Source organism: Archocentrus centrarchus, chromosome 23 (genome assembly GCF_007364275.1).
Source record: "Archocentrus centrarchus isolate MPI-CPG fArcCen1 chromosome 23, fArcCen1, whole genome shotgun sequence".
NCBI lineage: Eukaryota > Metazoa > Chordata > Actinopteri > Cichliformes > Cichlidae > Archocentrus > Archocentrus centrarchus.
In genome coordinates, this window is record NC_044368.1 from 12,776,297 (window position 1) to 12,794,881 (window position 18,585).

Consider the following 18,585-nt stretch of genomic DNA (forward strand, 5'->3'; position numbering starts at 1 on the left):
GAGAGAGAGGGAGAGAGCGCTCTGTGCTCTATTGTTTCAGTCCGCTTCTCCCTCTGTTTCTCGACGCGTAAAAACTTTGTGGAGCACCCTCCCCTCGCCTTCCCTCCTCCCCATCTACCTCCTCCTCCCCCTTTCCCTGCGTGCGTAATTAGTTGTGGAGAGTGTTTGGAAACTTGTGATGGCCGTGAAAAAAATCTCACTTTATTTCTGACACCTGTTGCTGAGAGCACAGCTCAGAGCGCAGTGAGTGCCACTCTTTTCCTTTGGGACTTTTGGATACTGTCAGTCGCATAGCTGTACCTCTGTACATTCCCACAAATCAACTTTTTTTTTCTTTTTTTCTTTTCTTTTTTTTTTTTTTTTGAGTCAAACAACGACTTTCGTGTGACACCGAGGAGTGGAAGTCAGACTATCGTGCAGTGAGCTCTGTGAAGCGGGCTGCGGTGAACTCTTCCCGAAAGGGATATCTGCTTCCATTGAAAACAGCGATCTGTCTTCACTTTCCCAACCGGACAGAGAGTAACAATTTTCGGTCGTGAGCGCTTCTGATGGTGGGTGGAGAGAGAGTTTTTTCTTTTACTTCTTTTTTGGAGAACTGAGAAACGACTTTAATCCAGCAAACACATCAGGTAAGAGCATTCATTTCATACAAATGCCAACTTTCCGAAGTGATAACACAAAGTACAAGATGGGACAGTTATCGGTGGATTTGAGCTGTGTGATTTAACGTTTTTTATTAATTTATGCCAAATTTATGATAGTTTTACAGCTGCTCTTCTTTTTTTAAAAAACTTTGATCTTTATCCCACAATCTGAAGCAGCTTTAAAAGTTCAACTTTGCAGGAGTGGATCTGCTTTGAAATCATAGACCTGAACTTGAAACTCGCCGCTCCTGCGCGCTCTGAGCAGAAACATTTGAAGTCAACGTGAAAAAGATTTTGGACTTTGTTCCATTTTAACTTTTTGTCCCCTCAATGTTTCCGTTGTCACAGTCTACTTACAGAATGGGTTTATTTCATGAATTTGGCTCCCATATGACAGTGGTGAAATGCAGTGTGTGTGTGTTTGCGTGTGTGTGCCAACCCCATCGGCCTAAATGAAGGCAGCCCTCTCGCTTTGCGGTGCAGACCAGGACTATTTTGGTCGAAATGTTGCACAAATGTTTCTCTCAGTACAGAGAAATTGCTCTGCCTTCATCTGGACCAGAGGGCTGGATGGCATCTAAGTCCGACTGTAACTGTGAGGGAATGTTGGTTCACCATTTAATTTTGCTGCCCAGCGTAAAACTTACTGAACCGGGAGTGTCTCCCTATTTTGCGCGAAAGTCTTGGATGTAACAGATAGAATGTTATTTTTTTTTCTTTTTTTTGACTCAATAACTGCTTTATTATACAGTTTGCGGCCTGTGAATTTAGTGTCACAGCTGTATTTAGGAAACCAGCTGTGCAATCAGCAGGTAACAGGCATGGAAGTAAGAAACCATAGCAGAGTATCCAAGATTTGGAGCCTTTGAGGACAAAGTGTTACAGAAATGGCATTTAAAAAAAAAGGGAAACGGAATTCTTTAAATATTCTATAGGCAGAATAAAAAGTGTTCTTTTGTTGTGTGTTAAAGTGTGGGTGGTTCATTATTGAACCAGGTGTCTAAATATTCTGAAGCACTATGCAGATGAATTAAAATATATTAAAAGTGAGCGCAATCAAGACAAAATTGCTTTGGCATAATAATATGTATGCATGTGTTTTATCTTATTTCTATGTATTCTCATGGCACTGAGACATTCACTGACCTGTGACCTTTTTGGTTTTTATGGTGACTGTTAACCACTAGGAAATGCAAACTTTCCAAGATCCCTTAAGCTATTTAAATGTAAGGAACTGGGTCTGGAGACCGTGCAGGGTGTACCCTGCCTCTTGCTGTATGGCAGCTGGGATAGGCTCCAGCCCCCCTGCGACCCTCAAATGGATAAGTGGAAAAAAATGGATGGATGGATGGCTGGAATTGGGTCTGGATTAACCTTATTGTACAACACTTGGTTTCACACACACAGATTTATCCCAAATGCATGAATAACTTCAAAATCAGTTCAGTGTTCTGTCATGATAAACCCCTTAAACATTAGCTGTTTAGTCTAGTGGTGTTACTGAGACTGATGTGTCTTTTTCAGTGCAGACAAAACAGAAAGAAAAGGTAAATTTCAGCAGAATCAATTATGACACTTTTTTTTTTTAAGTAAGGATAAATCTCTTAGAAAATTCAAATGTCCACCTTTGGGGTTGCCTCGGGAAGGGTATCCAGCATAAAAATCTGCCAAATCAAACACAGCAACCGGCTGCGGCGACCCCGCGTGAATAAGGGAGCAGCCAAAAGTAGATCTAGTATCATTTATAAAGACACATTGAATTAACTGGTGACAACTACAGCTTTGTGTTTTTGAATAAGTGAGACATTTCCATGTTTGCAAGTAGGTGACCTAGCAGAAGATAGTGAGTTGGTTTTTTTTACCCGTCTGCCACCGCATCTGACTCGGATCAGATTCATTTTTCAGCATGTTATGGCTGCAGACGAGCTGAGAGAATGTCGAGGTCGTCTCTGGCAGCGACGTCTCCGGCTCACTTTGTGTTTCTCATGGCTTTAAAATCTGAAACCCACATGAAATGTGGACCGGGCTGCCAGCAGGACTGATAAACCCTGCAAAATGAGAGGAGGTGTGTGTGTGTGTGTGTGTGTGTGTGTGTGTGTGTGTGTGTGTGTGTGTGTGTGTGTGTGTGTGTGTGTAGGGGTAGATAGTAACATTAGATGTGTAGATAGGGGTGCTGAAAAGTGTTGCTGTCAACAAGTTAGCCATTAGAGAGAGATAATCTCTCTTCCTCCACCCTCACGTCTAAGTCAACTTCTGTTCTTTCTCTTCCACCCCCCCCCCCTCACTGTTTCATTCATGACATTATTTTTCATGTGCTTCATCTGAGCTCTTCTCTTTCTTTTCTCCTTTATGTCAGCTTAGGTTCACGGTTTCCCTGGTCTGGGTTTGCAAAGGTGACGAGCAGTTACCCAAACTTTAGACTGACCAGATTAATGCAGCAATAACATGTGGAAACTGTTAAGCAATTAATATACGTGGGGCCATCAAATCTGTATTCTGAACATCTTCTCATTTGTTTTCCTCTCTCTCTCTGCCTGTCTGCCCTCTAACTGGTGAGAAAGACCTTTTCTTTAACTGAAGCGCCTCTTGAGTGTCTCATCCCTTGGGACTCGGTAATTAGGGAAGGGGAGTAAGTGAGTGTGTGCATTTGTCTCCACACTAGACATTTGAGAAGATGGCTTGTCTGCAAGCACAAATGGGTCCTCAAGGTCATTCAACAAAGCATTGTGAGGTCTGTGTGTGTGTGTGTTTGTGTGTGTGTGTGTGTGTGTGTGTGTCCCATATGTTCAGACACAGTAAGTTTGGAAATTAGGAATAGGAATTGGGAATATTTAGTGATTAAATGAAAGTGGCTGTTCAAACATGGGGATCTTCACAAGTAAAACGTAAAAATGATCAAACTTAAAATAAGTTTTTCACTGGATTGAATTTTTTGCATTATTCTGTCTGCAAAGGGAGTCCTCAACACTCACTGTCTTATGTGAGTGCATAACGTGTGTGTATTTCAGCCTTCCAGGGGCACTAATGACTAAGGTGGACACACACACACACACACACACAGATGGTGGTCAATTTGAAGAGGATGGCCTCTTCAGCTCTCTAGTTGAAGAGCTAGTATTTTAAACACTTGTCTCTGATTGGCTGGCTTGAATCTTTGGAATTCCTCTCAGCGTAACCCTCCTCCACTGATGTATTCTTGATTCTTTGGTGGCATCCATTGATGACGATGATCCATTCTTTTATCCATCAGGCTTCTTCTATTCCAAAGAAGAACATGCAACTTTTTGTTTTTTTTAAATCACTGTAAATGGAAACAGACTGCTGACCAGACCCAAAAAAGAAAAGGAAAAAAAAATCAATCATCCTCTGGCACAAGATCATTTCAGTTTTATTTATATTCCAAAAGTTCACAACAAAAGGCTTACAGTCTTGTCAAGTACTATGTATTTAATTAACCATCTGACTGATCTATTATGAAGGAGAGTTATGTGAAATTAACCTGATCTCCAATCCTTATTGTGTATGCTTATATCAAATTCCCATAAATTCTTTTTTAAAAGCCACTCGCCCAACGTGGGGCTCGAACCCACGACCCTGAGATTAAGAGTCTCATGCTCTACCGACTGAGCTAGCCGGGCTACAGGTACCTGAGGTAATGCTGCGACTATATCTGATATGCTATTCCTCAGTCATGCGCTTTCTTCTGATGCTATTCTTAGACAGCTTAAAAGATGAATAACTTCCCGGCCTGAAAAGTGAAGCCTGCATTCTGCTTTATGGCCACCAGGGGGCGACCATTGCGCTTGCTCGAAGACTTCTGGTTGTATAGAAGTCTATGGCAAAACAGCTGTTGGCTCCCTTTATCTGTGGCCTCAGTGAACTCTTTCTGGATGTCTTTATGGCCTCAGGCACTGGTTACAGGTCATACTGTACAGAAATGGCGATGGTAAAAACACTCAGCTCGAGGCTTTAAAACAGCACTGGGCAACAAATGGATGACTTCACAGTGGCTGAATCCATCTTTTGTGCTATGGTATTAAATTTAAAAAAGTGATTTATCACAAGATAAAGAAATGTCTGCAAAATAGACATGTATTAATTTTTTTCATCTTTTTCCACATCAAGTCTTTAAAAAAATTACTTAACACTGTTTTAAATCTCTCTTTTTTTGGGGTGGGGGGGGGGTCTTTCTCAATAGCGACTGAAATGTTTGATAATTGTAAAAAAAATTCTGTAATTCAAGTTGAAGGCTGTGTGTGTGTGTGTGTGTGTGTGTGTGTGTGTGTGTGTGTGTGTGTGTGTGTGTGTGTGTGTGTGTGTGTGTGTGTGTGTGTGTGTACAGCACCAGTCAAATGTTTGGACAACTCTGTGTTTTATGCCCTTCTGAGTCGACAGTTCAGGGCTATGCAATGATGTCATCAGGGGCAACAGGGTGGAGTGACATGGGGTTAGAGTTTGGCTCAGGTCCTGACTCCAAGCAGCCCTCAAAATGTGTCTGACCAGCAAGTATGTGACTGTGTGCTTGTACGTGTGTGAGCATGTTGGCTTTAGTGTGTCAGTGTTTGCAGATGTGTATGGTCAGTGGTAGCAGTGGTCACCAGCTGTGTGCTAGCTGTGTCCTACACTAATAGTAAAAGTGGTTTATTGGGCACATGATAGGGCCTGAAACCATTTTATAAATCCGGCTGGTACAAGGGACAGACGCAGACCATACCACCACAAGACACACAGCATAACACCAGAGAAACTGCAGCTGCTGAGCACTGTTTTGTCTTAAGTAAAGGAAAAGGAAAAATGTCTTTTCTGACCATAAAATCACACACAAAGCATTGGATCATAATAGAAATTGCCTGTGAATAACCACCTCTGATTATTGATTACAACCATGATAAAAGAAGTGCAGCAAGGTTTTGCTGTCTTAGTATTTAATTACCGGTTTATTTCATGTATGAACCATCTGAAACCTCTTGGGCTGAAAAATGAAACCAACTCAGATGTGGCACAAACTGCTGTTCCTCTTATAGCCACTCCAAAAGCGTGTCAGTCTGTAGTTGATGGCTGTCTGCTAGGACTCACATTAGTCATTTTTGAGCTGTACAGACAGTTTTTTCTGATATTTTCAACACTTACCACCATTTATATTAGAGATATAGTCCACAAGTATTCGCCCACACCTTTTAATCCAGGTGTTTTCAGATGTGCAAAATCAAGGACCTAGCCATGCAGTCGGCTTTTACAAACATTTGTGAAACAATGTGTCTTTCTAAAGAGCCCACTGAATTCAAGCATGGCACTGTAATACGATGCTACCACTACAGCAACTCAGTTTGTGGATTTTTTTTCCCCCCTTAGATATTCCACGATCAAGTTTAAGTGCTATAATAGCAAAGTGGAAGCATTCAGAAACCACAGCAACTTAGACCATGTAAAGTTACAGAGCAAGATTGCCAAGTGTTGAGATGCATAGAGAGTAAAACCCGCCAGCACTCTCCTGACTCAGTAACTGCAGACCTCCTCTTGCATTAACATTAGCACAAAGATTGCACACCAGGAGCGTCACGGTGTGGGTTTCTATGGCTGAGCAGCTTCTGCAGGTGTAACGTGTCGGTGGGCTGCAGCTTTTCTCAGCATATCATCATATTGACAATGTTTTATGTAGATGTAATTAATTGCCATGTATGCATATTATAATGGTAAATGCTGTTCTAAGTCCACGTTGCAAGTTGAGGATATTACAGTCTTTGTCGTCTGCTCTCTGATTCTGCTTTCCTTTTCCTCACAGTAGCCCCAACTCAGCACTGATAAAACTATCAGCAGCACTTTGCAGTTTGGGCCAAAACCTCATCAAGAGAAAGGACTTTAGTTCACTTAGTATTGCTGAGCGTGTCATATTTAAAGCTTATTGTTCTGTCTCCAAACATCTTTCCTGTACCTCTCGTGTCCTGTAGTGATATTAGTCTGTCAGCATGCTTGGATACTGATAGGGGCTGCGCTTTAACCGTAGGACTCTGTCCAAGAACAGTTGATTCAAGGGCAACTTGACTCAGTAGTGGTTGTTTGAACTATTTCACCTCTTAATTGATTTGTATTAACTTCTGCTTACAGTGGATCACAGAGCATTGCAGTTAATGCTGCTTTGTCTCTTGGATTGTGACAGTCTTCCACTGTAATACATGAATGCTCTTGTTGGCAATACTCACTCGAGTGTGAGTGTGCAGTGGAAACAACAGCAAGGGCTTGATGATAAGGATGGCACTTTTTTTTTTTTTACAGCAAGATGCAGAAGTTTGATTCACCCACAACCCTGAGCTGACGCATCTCTTTCTCTGCTGATTTACACAACCAGGTATCGCCACTGGGCTTTCTATGCTGAGAGTTGCTGTCCATTCTTAACTCCAAACATCTATTATGTGGATGGTCCCTCAATTATTGCTTCTTCTTTTTTTTTTTTTAATCTGAAATCAGCCAGTGGTGTAAGATGACTGTCTTCTGTAGTAATGTGCAGATGTTTTGTTACCAAAACCAGTTTCCTTTAAAAACAAAAATGTGCGCCCAACGTGGGGCTCGAACCCACGACCCTGAGATTAAGAGTCTCATGCTCTACCGACTGAGCTAGCCGGGCTGTGTGTGTGTGTGTGTGTGCGCGTGCGTGTGTGCATTTTTCACAGGGCATTGGGAGAGAAAACGTAGTCATAAATTAATCAGATTCAGACTGTTTATGTGGTAAAATTGTTCTTTATTCGAAAACTTTCACTTTTGAACCAAAGATACTTGTTCAGAATTAATTTATAATAACTTTATTTAACTGTAAAAATAACATTTCTTTTCTGTTTTCATCAAGAATCATTTATTTTGTCAGACTTTATTTTATTTGGTGGTGAAACAAAAACCTTTCCAAGATTACAGAACGACATAGTTATGACTGTTGTTCATCTCTGAAAGAAGCAACAGGGGATGAGAGGGAGCGCTATCATAGAGTAACAACCATCCAAAGCAACAGACGACAGTGCAGGCAGGGTGGAGCGGGTGGAGACGAGTGTCAGGGGTGATTTGTGACAGAACGAGAGCAGCGAGAGTGAAAGGGAAGGTTCACAAGATGGTAGTGAGACCTGCTATGATGTATGGTTTGGAGATGATGGCAGTGACAAACGAAACAAACCGCAGCTGGAAGAGGTGAAGATGCTGAGGTTTTATTGTAGGGAGTGACGAAGAAGAAGATTAGAAACGAGCTAAGACGGCTTGGATACATTTGAGCAAAGGAGGATGATGATGTTGAAGGGCAATGAAGTGCAGAGTTGCAATGACAGAAGATGTGAGGGATATATTTTAAGTTCTGTCCTAAAATTGCTGCGCCCAACGTGGGGCTCAAACCCACGACCCTGAGATTAAGAGTCTCATGCTCTACCGACTGAGCTAGCCGGGCACCGTGTATGACTGATGTGTGTGTGTGAGTGTGTGTGAGTGAGAGAGAGAGAGAGAGAGAGTGAGCGATGGGTGCCCTTCAACAGAACATGATAAAATTTAGCTTCTGAAAAAGTATAAACAGCCTTTTTCCCCATGTTGTTCAGTGGTGTTTAATAAACTCCATAGAAGAAACTTGCTTAGAAGTTTGATATCCCCTTTGTTCTGTGGCGCTAACTGATTTGTATTGAACTTCAAAAGGCTGACATGTTATCCAGGTGTTAGAAAATCACTTTTTTCACTGTAATCTTTTTTTTGTTTTTTTTTCTGCCACGTCACCTTAGATGACCGGACAGTATTCGTGCATGTGTGTCTCCTGCCTTGCTTGTTTGTTGACCCCTTTTGGTCATCTCACTCTGGTGTTGTCAGCCTGTCAAAACACAGCAGTGATTGAATCTGTGCACATCAGCAGGGTGTTCCTTTGCGCACACACACAAACACACATGTACCCAACTTGACTCCCATTTGGCCAGTGTGAGCTGGTTTATTGCAAATGCTAAACATTTTCTGTGTGTGTGTGTGTGTGTGTGTGTGTGTGTGTGTGTGTGTGTGTGTGTGTGTGTGTGTGTGTGTGTGTGTGTAAAGCACAAGTCCAGATTGAAGGGAAAGAAAGAGTGATGGTAACACTTAACTTAGTCAGATGAGAAAACGCTGCCTCTTACTGGTCAAGATCTGCTACTACAACACATCAAAGGAAACATGAGAATAAAAACATGAGTTAGAACACAGAGTTTTATATGACTTAATAATTGCAGCGCTGTGTTTTATGCATCATGGATTTTGATCACTTTGCAGTCCCTGCTGTTTTCTTTGTGCTCTGCAGAATTTTATGAATACATAAGGCTGCATGGAATAAAGAAAGTCAGCTAGAGAAACGGCAACAGATGAATTCAAATGATCCCCTTCACCATCCGTGGGTTCGACTTGTTTGTGAGTCTCACCACATAATAGAACGCCTGCCTATGATCCACAAAGTCTCACAACAGTGAGTTTCAAGCTCTCACAACTAGAAAGGCTCCTCACGCTCCATGTGTGTAGTTTAGGTGTTTTTGAATTCTTGCTATTTTTCATCCTGTTTTTGCTTTTCTGTTTTATGCAAAAATCAGTCTGTTCTGTATTTTCGTGTGTGTGTGTGTGTGTGTGTGTGTGTGTGTGTGTGTGTGTGTGTGTGTGTGTGTGTGTGTGTGTGTGTGTGTGTGTGTGTGTTGGAGGAGTGGTTACAATATAATGAGATTCCCAGTGCCCAGGTGCTCTTTCTAGATAATTACTGAGTGTGTTTTTCTGTAGCCAGTCTCTGAACTGAGGCAATACCAAATCTGTCAGCACACCCACACACACTCAGGGGAAGAGGGCGAGTGGGGGGGATTAAATCAAAATCTATTCCCACTATCTTGTTTCTGACGGCAAAAAAAAAAAAGAAAAAGAAAAAGAAAAATGTTATGGCTCTCATTTTAAGTCACGTAGCTGTGAATCCTTGTTTTTCCTCTTTTTCTGCCTTTTTCTTTAAGAATTCCTTTCCTTTTCCCACTTTCTCTTAACTGAGCATCCTCCTGTTTATCCCACACTCTTGCCTGCAATGTGTGTGTGTGCATGCGCGTGCGTGCATGCACATGTAGAGAAGGATCAACAAAACATTAGTCAATTGTCTTGGGGGGGGGGATAAATAAACAAATAAATAAATCACAGAGCGAGCAGACGACATTGATTTACACACAAATATGTGCGCAATTTTTTGTTTTTCAGAGCACATCCATCAGTGATTGGCTGAAGTGATTTATTAGGAAGTGATTGTTGCTGAGGTTGCGTAGACCGGACAGACAGGAGCACAGCACTGCATTGCGTTGTAAAAAAAAAAAAAAGAGGACACTGACTCTTTGCCAAATGAGCTTTTTGGATAACTAGGAGACTGTCTCACCTATGTTTGTCCAGTTTCTTTGTGCTTTTATGACTCCGGGCTGCTTTATACTTTTGCACTGAACATCGACTATGACCAGGGACTGCAGTTAATTAAATAAATTGTGCACCAGCATCATTTCACAATCCTAAAATTAAGAAACTCATTTCTTTAATGAGATTGTTAATGGGGGACAAAAAATAGAAGAGTTTGCATTATCCTTTAAATTAAATCGAGACAAAGCAATCTCTGCAAAAGCTTTGTTAAAAAGACAATTTCGATCGTATGCTTTGGAGTGCGTTCATAAATTGCAGTGAAACAGTATTCCAGCACTCTTTCATACAGCTGTTGACCAAGGCTGTTTTGGGCAGCAGCTCGAAAAGCTTTTACACCCTGCTAATCTTTGGGCATCGAGGATTAAAACACGCAGCTCTGTAGAACCACAAGCTCCTGAATTTTTCACCCTGCATATTTTAACACATGCAGCAGCATATATTTCACATCAGCGTCTGCCACCGCTGAGCTGCTGCATCGTCTGTCAGGCGCGCACGCCGCCTGAATTGAGATCAGAATTGTGTTTGTCATCACGTTCAATAAACGTTCAGAAAGAAGCATTTAGATGACGCAACCTCTTTCTAAACAGTCATTCATCACATTTTACACTGTCATAAGTTGCTTTCTTGTATGTAACATCTGAAGTTTATCACAAATTTATGGTGCTATTTGTCACTTATCTCTTTCTAATTTTTTTTTTTTTTATAAATGGCTTTATAAAAGCCACAGCTGCCATAACTCATAACACTGTTTATACATCTACAGCACTCAAATGTTTGTCGAGGATGGACTTTCTTTGGTTTCCAGAGGCTGAAGTTTTAAAACGAGCTGCTGCAGTAACAACTAATGCAGACAGAGAGCGCTGTATCACTGGTGCTCCTTTCTCATATAGCGGACACCTAACAGAAGAGAGGGAGACATGGACAGGGGTGAAAGGTTAAAGGGGGGGGGGGGGATAAAGAGGGACATAAAATAGCTAGCGGGAGGAAAACTGAGGGAGAGAGGAATGCAAGGACAGGAGATCGAGGAGATAATTGCTGCTGTGAAGAGATGGCAGTTAAAGGCGACATTTTAAACACTGGTGTGAATCCTCCCCCATCGCTCTCCCGTCATCCCGTGTAGATTTCCTTTTTGTCCCGGTGACTTTGAAGAAATAAAACTCACACAAACCGCAGCTATTCTTCCTACAACCTTTCTTTTCATAGCTTTACTGTCTCCCCCTCGCTCGCTCTACCGCTATCTGACCAGCATCCTCCTCCCCTTCTTCATTCCCATCATGCATGGTTGGGTCCAGGCCATTTGCTTCCACTCCAGCTGGGCGGTACCATTAGTGACCAGCAGGGGAATTGCATTTCTCTGCATGCAGCTGGGTACAGGTGGGCTGATGCTCTCTCTGTCATTCAGTCTCTGGGCATTAGCATCAGTTTCAGTGTAGTCACCCATACAGAACACACATCAAACAGGAAATAAGATCAGTCAAGTTTAAGGAGCCAGAAACAAAGACAGAAGGTGTTTCTCGCTGATCTTTTTCTTAGTTCAGTTACTGTAATCAGTCTGTTCTTTATCATGTAATGAAACCATGTACAGTTTTAAATCTGATCTAGTGTAGTCAGCAGGAGAGCCACGTTTGCAATCACACGTCAAGATGATGAAATTTTTGGTTAAATCTGTTTAAAACCAGAGGAGGTTTGGTAGCATATTAAACACAAAGAGTTAGAGCCTCGCAAGAATAAAAGACAAAATAATCTGCCTGTTTAATTTCCTGCTCTCATATGATTTCTTTTTTTTTACTTTAACCATCTGCAGTCTGCCTGCCAGTTCCTCTGCACGCTTCATTTTTTTTGTCTGCCACTGGAATTCGGTGCATGAACACAGAGTCCCAGTGTGGTCCTGGGTTTTTTGAGTTTTTGGTTCCTGTTTTGGTCCACTTGTTGTTCTAGTGACGTCTGAGTCTCATCCCCAGTGTTTCCCTGTCTCTCGCATCTCATTTTTTTTAAAGTGTGCTTTAATCATTCAGCGTTATTTGTCTTTTGTTGTTTTCCTGTTTCACATTAAAGATTGAGATTCTCTAATGTCTAGTTCAAATTTTACTTCCTGTCGGTTCTTTATGGTTTTCACCTGTGCATTGTTTCCCCACCTTCTCACCACTCATCCCCACTCAGAGAGATCCCCTGCTGTGCTGTCCACTCTGAGTTTCTGTGTTTTTCCAGTGTTTTGTGTTTCAATTTCTCCTCTTTCTTCCTTTATCCATTTTGGGATTTTCTTCAGCCACAAAAAAAGGCTTTTTGTTCAACATTCAGCCTCCAGTGTCCTGCATTTGGGTCCTCCACACTACATCCTGACAGACTGCCCATTATCAGTTGTTATCAGTCCCATACACATATGCCAGCTCAGTTGAAACTACAGTTCTTTTGTAGGAGATGGTAAATGTTGTATGCCTGCTCGCATGCTTCATGTTTAAAAGGTGTTAATTTAAACTCCAAACATCATTATTTCTTAATCCTAAAAGCATCTAAACACAAAAGTGAACATCTTAATGTAGCAAAACTGAATTTTAAAAAAAAAAGGGTCTTGAACCTGTGTGTCATCATTGAGAGTCCAGTCCAGATTTATACGTCTACCACCCTGCAGCAATCAACAAAATAGACTTTTGTTTCTATTTTATCCTGTAAAAACCTCTTTTATATCAACTGAGCAAGGCAGAACAATCACCACCAAGCAAATGAGGTGATAATTACTTAATAACAGGTGGAGGAGCCACCTACAGACTATGATAGCAGCTGATATAGCAACTGGTTATTCACCAGGCTGATAACACTCGAAATTGGTGTAGTGGAAGTTAAATTAACAACACTGCATGTTTCTCCCCCTTTAATTTGGTAGCAGTTATTTCAGCCCATTCTCATCGCCAGAGCATGAAACACTGCAGTGCTGTCAAAGTTGCTGGAGTCTCACGAATGCCTAAAAGGTGTTGGTGCCTAAATCTAAGAAGAAGAAGGTAAGTTTTAAAAAAAAAGGAGTTTGTTAAAGTATAAAACCCAGAAATGGCAAAAATGGTGCTGAAATGGCCTCTTAAATTCAAAATGCCAGACTTCCAATTGGGTTTAGGGTATGGCTGCAAGAGGATTTTTTTGTACATCTCTGAATGTTAAATGTTTGTGCCAAATTTCATATATGTGCATGAAACACAGCAGTGGGTCTCCTTTGTAGCATTTTGCCCATTTTGTACTCCCCATGTTTAAAAATCCTTAAAACCTGTAACCTTTCAGCAATCCTAATGCATGTGCAAAATTTCCTGATTTTTCAAGCATGTTTAGGCCTTGAAAAAGGAAGTTTGTTTTTGTACATAATGATAATGAACTGAGCAATAATTTAAAAGAGAAAACACAAAGTTACACCTAAGTGCTTGCTAACACTCACACTCCAGTGAACACATCGGAGAGCAACTCGGGGTTCAGTATCTTGCCCAAGGATACTTTGGCATGCAGACTGGAGCAACCATTTGAACCACCAACCTTCCAATTAGTGGGTGACCTGCTCTACCTCCTGAGCTACAGACACCCCTATGATGGTGGCATGACTAATAAAACTACTGGTTTTCTCCTCTGCCTTCCCTCCAGCTTTCCAGTGTGGACTTTAAAGGAGAATCTTCCTCTCTAGTTGTACAAGATTGCTGCAGCCAGCGCATTATGGCTGCATTTGACCTAACAGCCATGCCTGACCTCCTGGGATATGACTTTCTTGGTCTTTTTGGAATTTTTGTAATTAATAGTCATTCCAAAGGATTCAATAAGCCACACAAATAACCATAAAGTGTAATTTCACCATTTAAAACCAGTTTCACCAGTTTAAAACAAATAGCTTAATCTCCTCCCTTATGATGACTAGATTTCATTCACCTTGTTGTGTTGGCTGAATGTTTTCTTGCCTCCTTTCGGCTTCTGGGACATTTAAATGAGCATCTTCAAAGTGTTTTTGGTAATTTGATGAAACGTAAAACGATGAATCAATTAACAAGAAAGACTAAAGATACAAATATGAGACCTGTGTTTACTGTCATTTTTTTTTTTAAAAAACAGCTTTTTGTTGAACACACATACTGAGTGCTGCTCAGTAAACTCCAGCTAGCAAAGTGTGACTCATCAAAAATGATTTCTTTTTTCTCTATCATTGCCTCTTTTTTTTCTCTGCCTGTCAACAACTCCCCTCCTCCTTTCTTTTCAATCTTTCTTCCCTATCCACTTTCTCAGTCTCACCCCACCCCCATTCCCCATCATTTGATACATGCAAACACACACATGCACACCCCTCCAGCTCTCCTTCAGTCCTCCCTAACCCTCTGTGGGCACCGTGCCCAGGAAGAAGCAGCATGAGCAGGGCAGGGAGCTCCGGGCAGAGCCCCGCAGTCACGCCGGCACCCTGTAAGCCTAGAAAGCAATAGGAGCGGAGGATGTGAAAAGGAGGAGCAATGCAGGAAAAGAAACGGAAGGAACGGGTTTAAAGGAGGAGAAGGTGAAAAGAGGGTAGAAAAGTCGAAGTGAGGAATCGGGTTGAGAATGGATAAAGAGATAAGAGGATGCAATAGCAGGGGAGACATGCAACAGAGGAGAGGATTAGAGATGGGGAAGACAAAAGGAGATTAGAAAAACAGATAGATCAATAGAGAGATACGGAGAGAAGAGGAGGAAAGATGCAGAGAGGGAGAATGTGTGAAACAGAGAGAGAAAAAAAAGAGACCCAGGCAGACAGCCAGCTCTCCCAGGAGAGATAGGTCAGAGCAACGGACATGTCTCTAGAGACTCTGTGTGTGTGTGTGTCTGTCGGTGTGTGTGGTTTGTGTGAAAGACAGTGGCAAGAGATGGAGGGAGGAGGAGAGAAGAATGCAGAAGAGGAAGAAGAGGAGAGCAGTGGAGCGCATAGAGAAAGAGTGGGGGGACTTGTATAAGATACTGTAGTGAAAGTCTGAAATGCGACCTTGGAAATCTATATCTGCACATTTGTGTCTGTGCATAACAACTGGTTGTTGGCACTAGATCTATAGATTTATGCTGGTTATTATCAGACAAAGGAAAATATCTGAAGCACAGATTTTGCATACATCAGTCCATTTTAACACATGTGTTTATTGATTGATCGACTGGCCGTTTGCAAATCGCAGTGCATTTGAGTCTGATGTTGGACGCTGGGCTGTACCACCACGTCGTTTGCCTGTGAACGAGAAAGTAAAACACCCTGATCCATGTCTGAATCATATCAAATATCTCAATTACAACACGTGTTTTCCACCAAAGGAGCTTCCTTGACCAGTTGGGGGGAAAAAAATGGGAGATGCAATCGTGGTGTGAATGCATGGAGTGAAGTAAAGGAGAGCAGAGGAGACCGGCTCAGTGTATCATGGGAAAACCCGCAGCAGCCTCAAAGCTTATATAGAAAAAGAAAAAAAAATCAGTGACAAGAGCCAAAGCATTCAAATTCCATTTTGACAAATGCTCTTCTGAGCTGTGGGTTGTTTGCCTGGATGCAAGTATCCGACTCAAATGTACCACAAATCCTGTGCCGTGCCTCCACATCATACATAATCATGTCTGCTTATAGAGACTAAAAGCATTATTATAAGCTAATAAGGTCACTATCACCCAATCCAGTCCCAGCTATAAGCTAGCGAGTTGTAAGCAGGCCTCCTGTCTTGTGTGATGAGTCATGACCAGCGCATCCAAAAGACCCCCCTTGTGTGTATCTGAGATACTAGTGGCTTTGGCTTTTTAATTACACAGGCAATACTTGTTTGTAGGGCCATTGCATTGTTGGTTTTGGTGTTTTTAAATGTTTTTACTACTAATAAGAACAATATCCAATATCGCCAGATAAAGAATTATAACATATAAGTCAGCAATTATACATAAAGTGTGTGTGATAACAGTCCAAGCATTGTGTCTGCATGCTCAGGCATTTAATGTGCATGCAAGGGCAGTCCAGGTCATAGAACGCTCTGTATGTGTCAATAACAGTGGAGGCCACAGGATTACACGACCTTGAATGCCACATGTGTCTTACACACACACACACACTTAAAGCCCCATGAAATCCTCTGACTCCTTTGGGGTCTTTATGAGGCTCTTGCATTGGTCACGGAGGGCTAGGAGGAAATAGGGAGGAAGACAAGAGGAGTTCATGGTGTGTGTTGAAAAAGACAAATTTCAAAAAGAGCAATTATCTTTGACACAATACATTTACATGCTGCTGTTGTTGTTTGTTCCAAAAAATATCCAAATTTCTGTCTTAGTAACAGTCAGTGGGAAGGTTTAGCACTCCTACATACAAGGTTTGAGAGGTGGCCAGGTGGGATGATTTGGCATACAGAGAGCAGTACGGCCATTGTTTTTGACTTTTTTTTAGAATTGAACCAAAACCACCATTTTTGCTGTGATCTTAACAAAGTGATGTGATTGATCTAAACTACAAAACCAGATGCTGTCAGGACAGCGTAACCTGTTTTCTGTAATTACTGTATACCACTCTGCATAACAGTCCTAAAGGAATAATATGAGGAAAGATATTAATGGCTCTGAAAAAGACTGGACATATGTTTTGTAGACTTGTGTATTTACATTATCCTGATGTTTCCAGCAGTGTTCAAACTGATAGTTGCCCACAGAGAGAGCTGCCCTTTACTTCCATTAGTTTCTGTAACTTTGAGGGGAAACAGGGTAAACACCGGCTCCTGCCACCCACCAAGCTAATAGACCCAGCAGCCATTTTGACATGTAAACACAGGTGATGCTAATTATGTTAATTAAGGCTCTGCACCTAAAGAACAGAACCTTCATTAATGTCATTGGTAACACTTGTGTTTCCATGCTACTTTATGTCAAAGTCTGCTGTAATTTAAAAAAAAGTTCAATGGACTTTAATCATCTTTGTTTTGACTGTGGATAACAGCACTTTCCTGCCCAACTGAATGTGCCACATACACGATATTCCCAAAAGTATCCGCTTGTCTTCACACGCATATGAACTTGAGTGACGTCCCATTCTTAATCCATAGGGTTTAATATGATGTCGGCCCACCCTTTGCAGCTATAACAGCTTCAGCTCTTCTGGGAAGGCTTTCCACAAGGTTTAAGAGTGTTTATGGGAATTTTTGACCATTCTTCCAGTAACACATTTGTGAGGTCAGACACTGATGTTGGATGAGAAGGCCTGGCTCACAGTCTTCGCTCTTATTCATCCCAAAGGTGTTCTCAAAGATGGAGGTCAGGACTCTGTGCAGGCCAGTCAAGTCTTTCCTCAACAAAATGGCTTATCCATGTCTCCCATAAAGTTGGGTGCATTAAGTTGTCCAAAATATATTGGTATCCTGAGGCATTAAGAGTTCTTTTCATTGGAACTAAGGGGCTGAACCCAGCTACTGAAAAAAAAAACCCACACCATAATCCCCTCTCCACCAAACTTCACACTTGGTACAATGCAGTCAGACAAGTACCGTTCTCCCGCCAAACTGCCAAACCCACACTCATGTGTCAGATCGTCAGATGGAGAAGCCTGACTTGTCACTGCAGAGAACATGTCTCCACTGCTTTAGAGTCCAGTGGCGATGTGCTTTACACCACTGCATCCAATGCTTTGCATTGCATTTGGTGATTTAAGGCTTGGATGCAGCTGTTCGGCCATGGAAACCCATTCCATGAAGCTCTCTACACACTGGTCTTGAGCTAATCTGAAGGCCACATGAAAGTTGGCGACCTCTGTGTACTATGTGCCTCAGCATCCGGTGACCCCACTCTGTCATTTTACGTGGCCTACCGCTTTGTGGCTGAGTTGCCGTTGTTTCCAATCGCTTCCACTTTGTTATAATACCACTAACAGCTGACTGTGAAGTATTTAGTAGGGAGGAAATTTCACAACTGGACTTGTTGCACAGGTGGCATCCTATCACGGCACCATGCTGGAATTCACTGAGCTCCTACAAGTGACCCATTCTTTCACAAATGTTTGTAGAAGCAGTCTGCATGCCTAAGTGATTGGTTTTAAGCACCTAAATGCACTGATTTGGATGGGTGAGTGAATACTTTTGGCAATATAGTGTAACTTGTGTGGCTAGTCGACTTCAAGGGTATTGTCGTTAACCCTATAGTGCCAAGCGTGTCATCAGGGACACAACATACTTCAACTGTCCCACTGTTTGTAGACTTGCAGCAACAGTTATCGTAATAACCCTATGTTGGGTGTGAAGTGCAATTTCTTAGCTTTCAGAAACCGTTTGAATTTTTCCAATTGGACATACGGTCGTGTAATTACAGTAATTCAATTGATCAGACATTTCAGCGGCAATACGCTTGGCGTTAACCAGCTGTTCATGGCAAGTAAGAGCAGGTAACAGGTGTATCGGCATCGATCGCCCAGTGTTATAGGGTTAACAAAAACTAAACAAAAAACCTAAACTAGGTGTGAAAAAATAACTAAAATATAAAATTAGAAAACATTAAACTAACTAAATTATTCTGTGAATTTGTAAAAACAACTAAATTGAGG

The 18,585-nt window shown here is 41.7% G+C and overlaps 1 protein-coding gene and 3 non-coding genes across 4 annotated transcripts in view; 1 reads left to right on the forward strand and 3 right to left on the reverse strand.

Annotated features, from left to right (window-relative positions):
* Positions 1 to 318: 318 nt before the first annotated feature.
* The window catches only part of wnt5b (wingless-type MMTV integration site family, member 5b), an 89,659-nt gene continuing 71,392 nt past the window's right edge, over positions 319 to 18,585 (forward strand). The window contains exon 1 of the mRNA XM_030719821.1: positions 319 to 629. The gene's annotated coding sequence lies outside the window, so the exon portion shown is untranslated. The remainder of the gene's footprint in view (positions 630 to 18,585) is intronic.
* trnak-cuu (transfer RNA lysine (anticodon CUU)) lies at positions 4,210 to 4,282 on the reverse strand. Its single transcript has one exon. It is a non-coding gene; the product is annotated as a tRNA-Lys (tRNA).
* Positions 7,194 to 7,266, reverse strand: trnak-cuu (transfer RNA lysine (anticodon CUU)). The gene has a single exon. It is a non-coding gene; the product is annotated as a tRNA-Lys (tRNA).
* On the reverse strand, positions 7,995 to 8,067 carry trnak-cuu (transfer RNA lysine (anticodon CUU)). The gene has a single exon. It is a non-coding gene; the product is annotated as a tRNA-Lys (tRNA).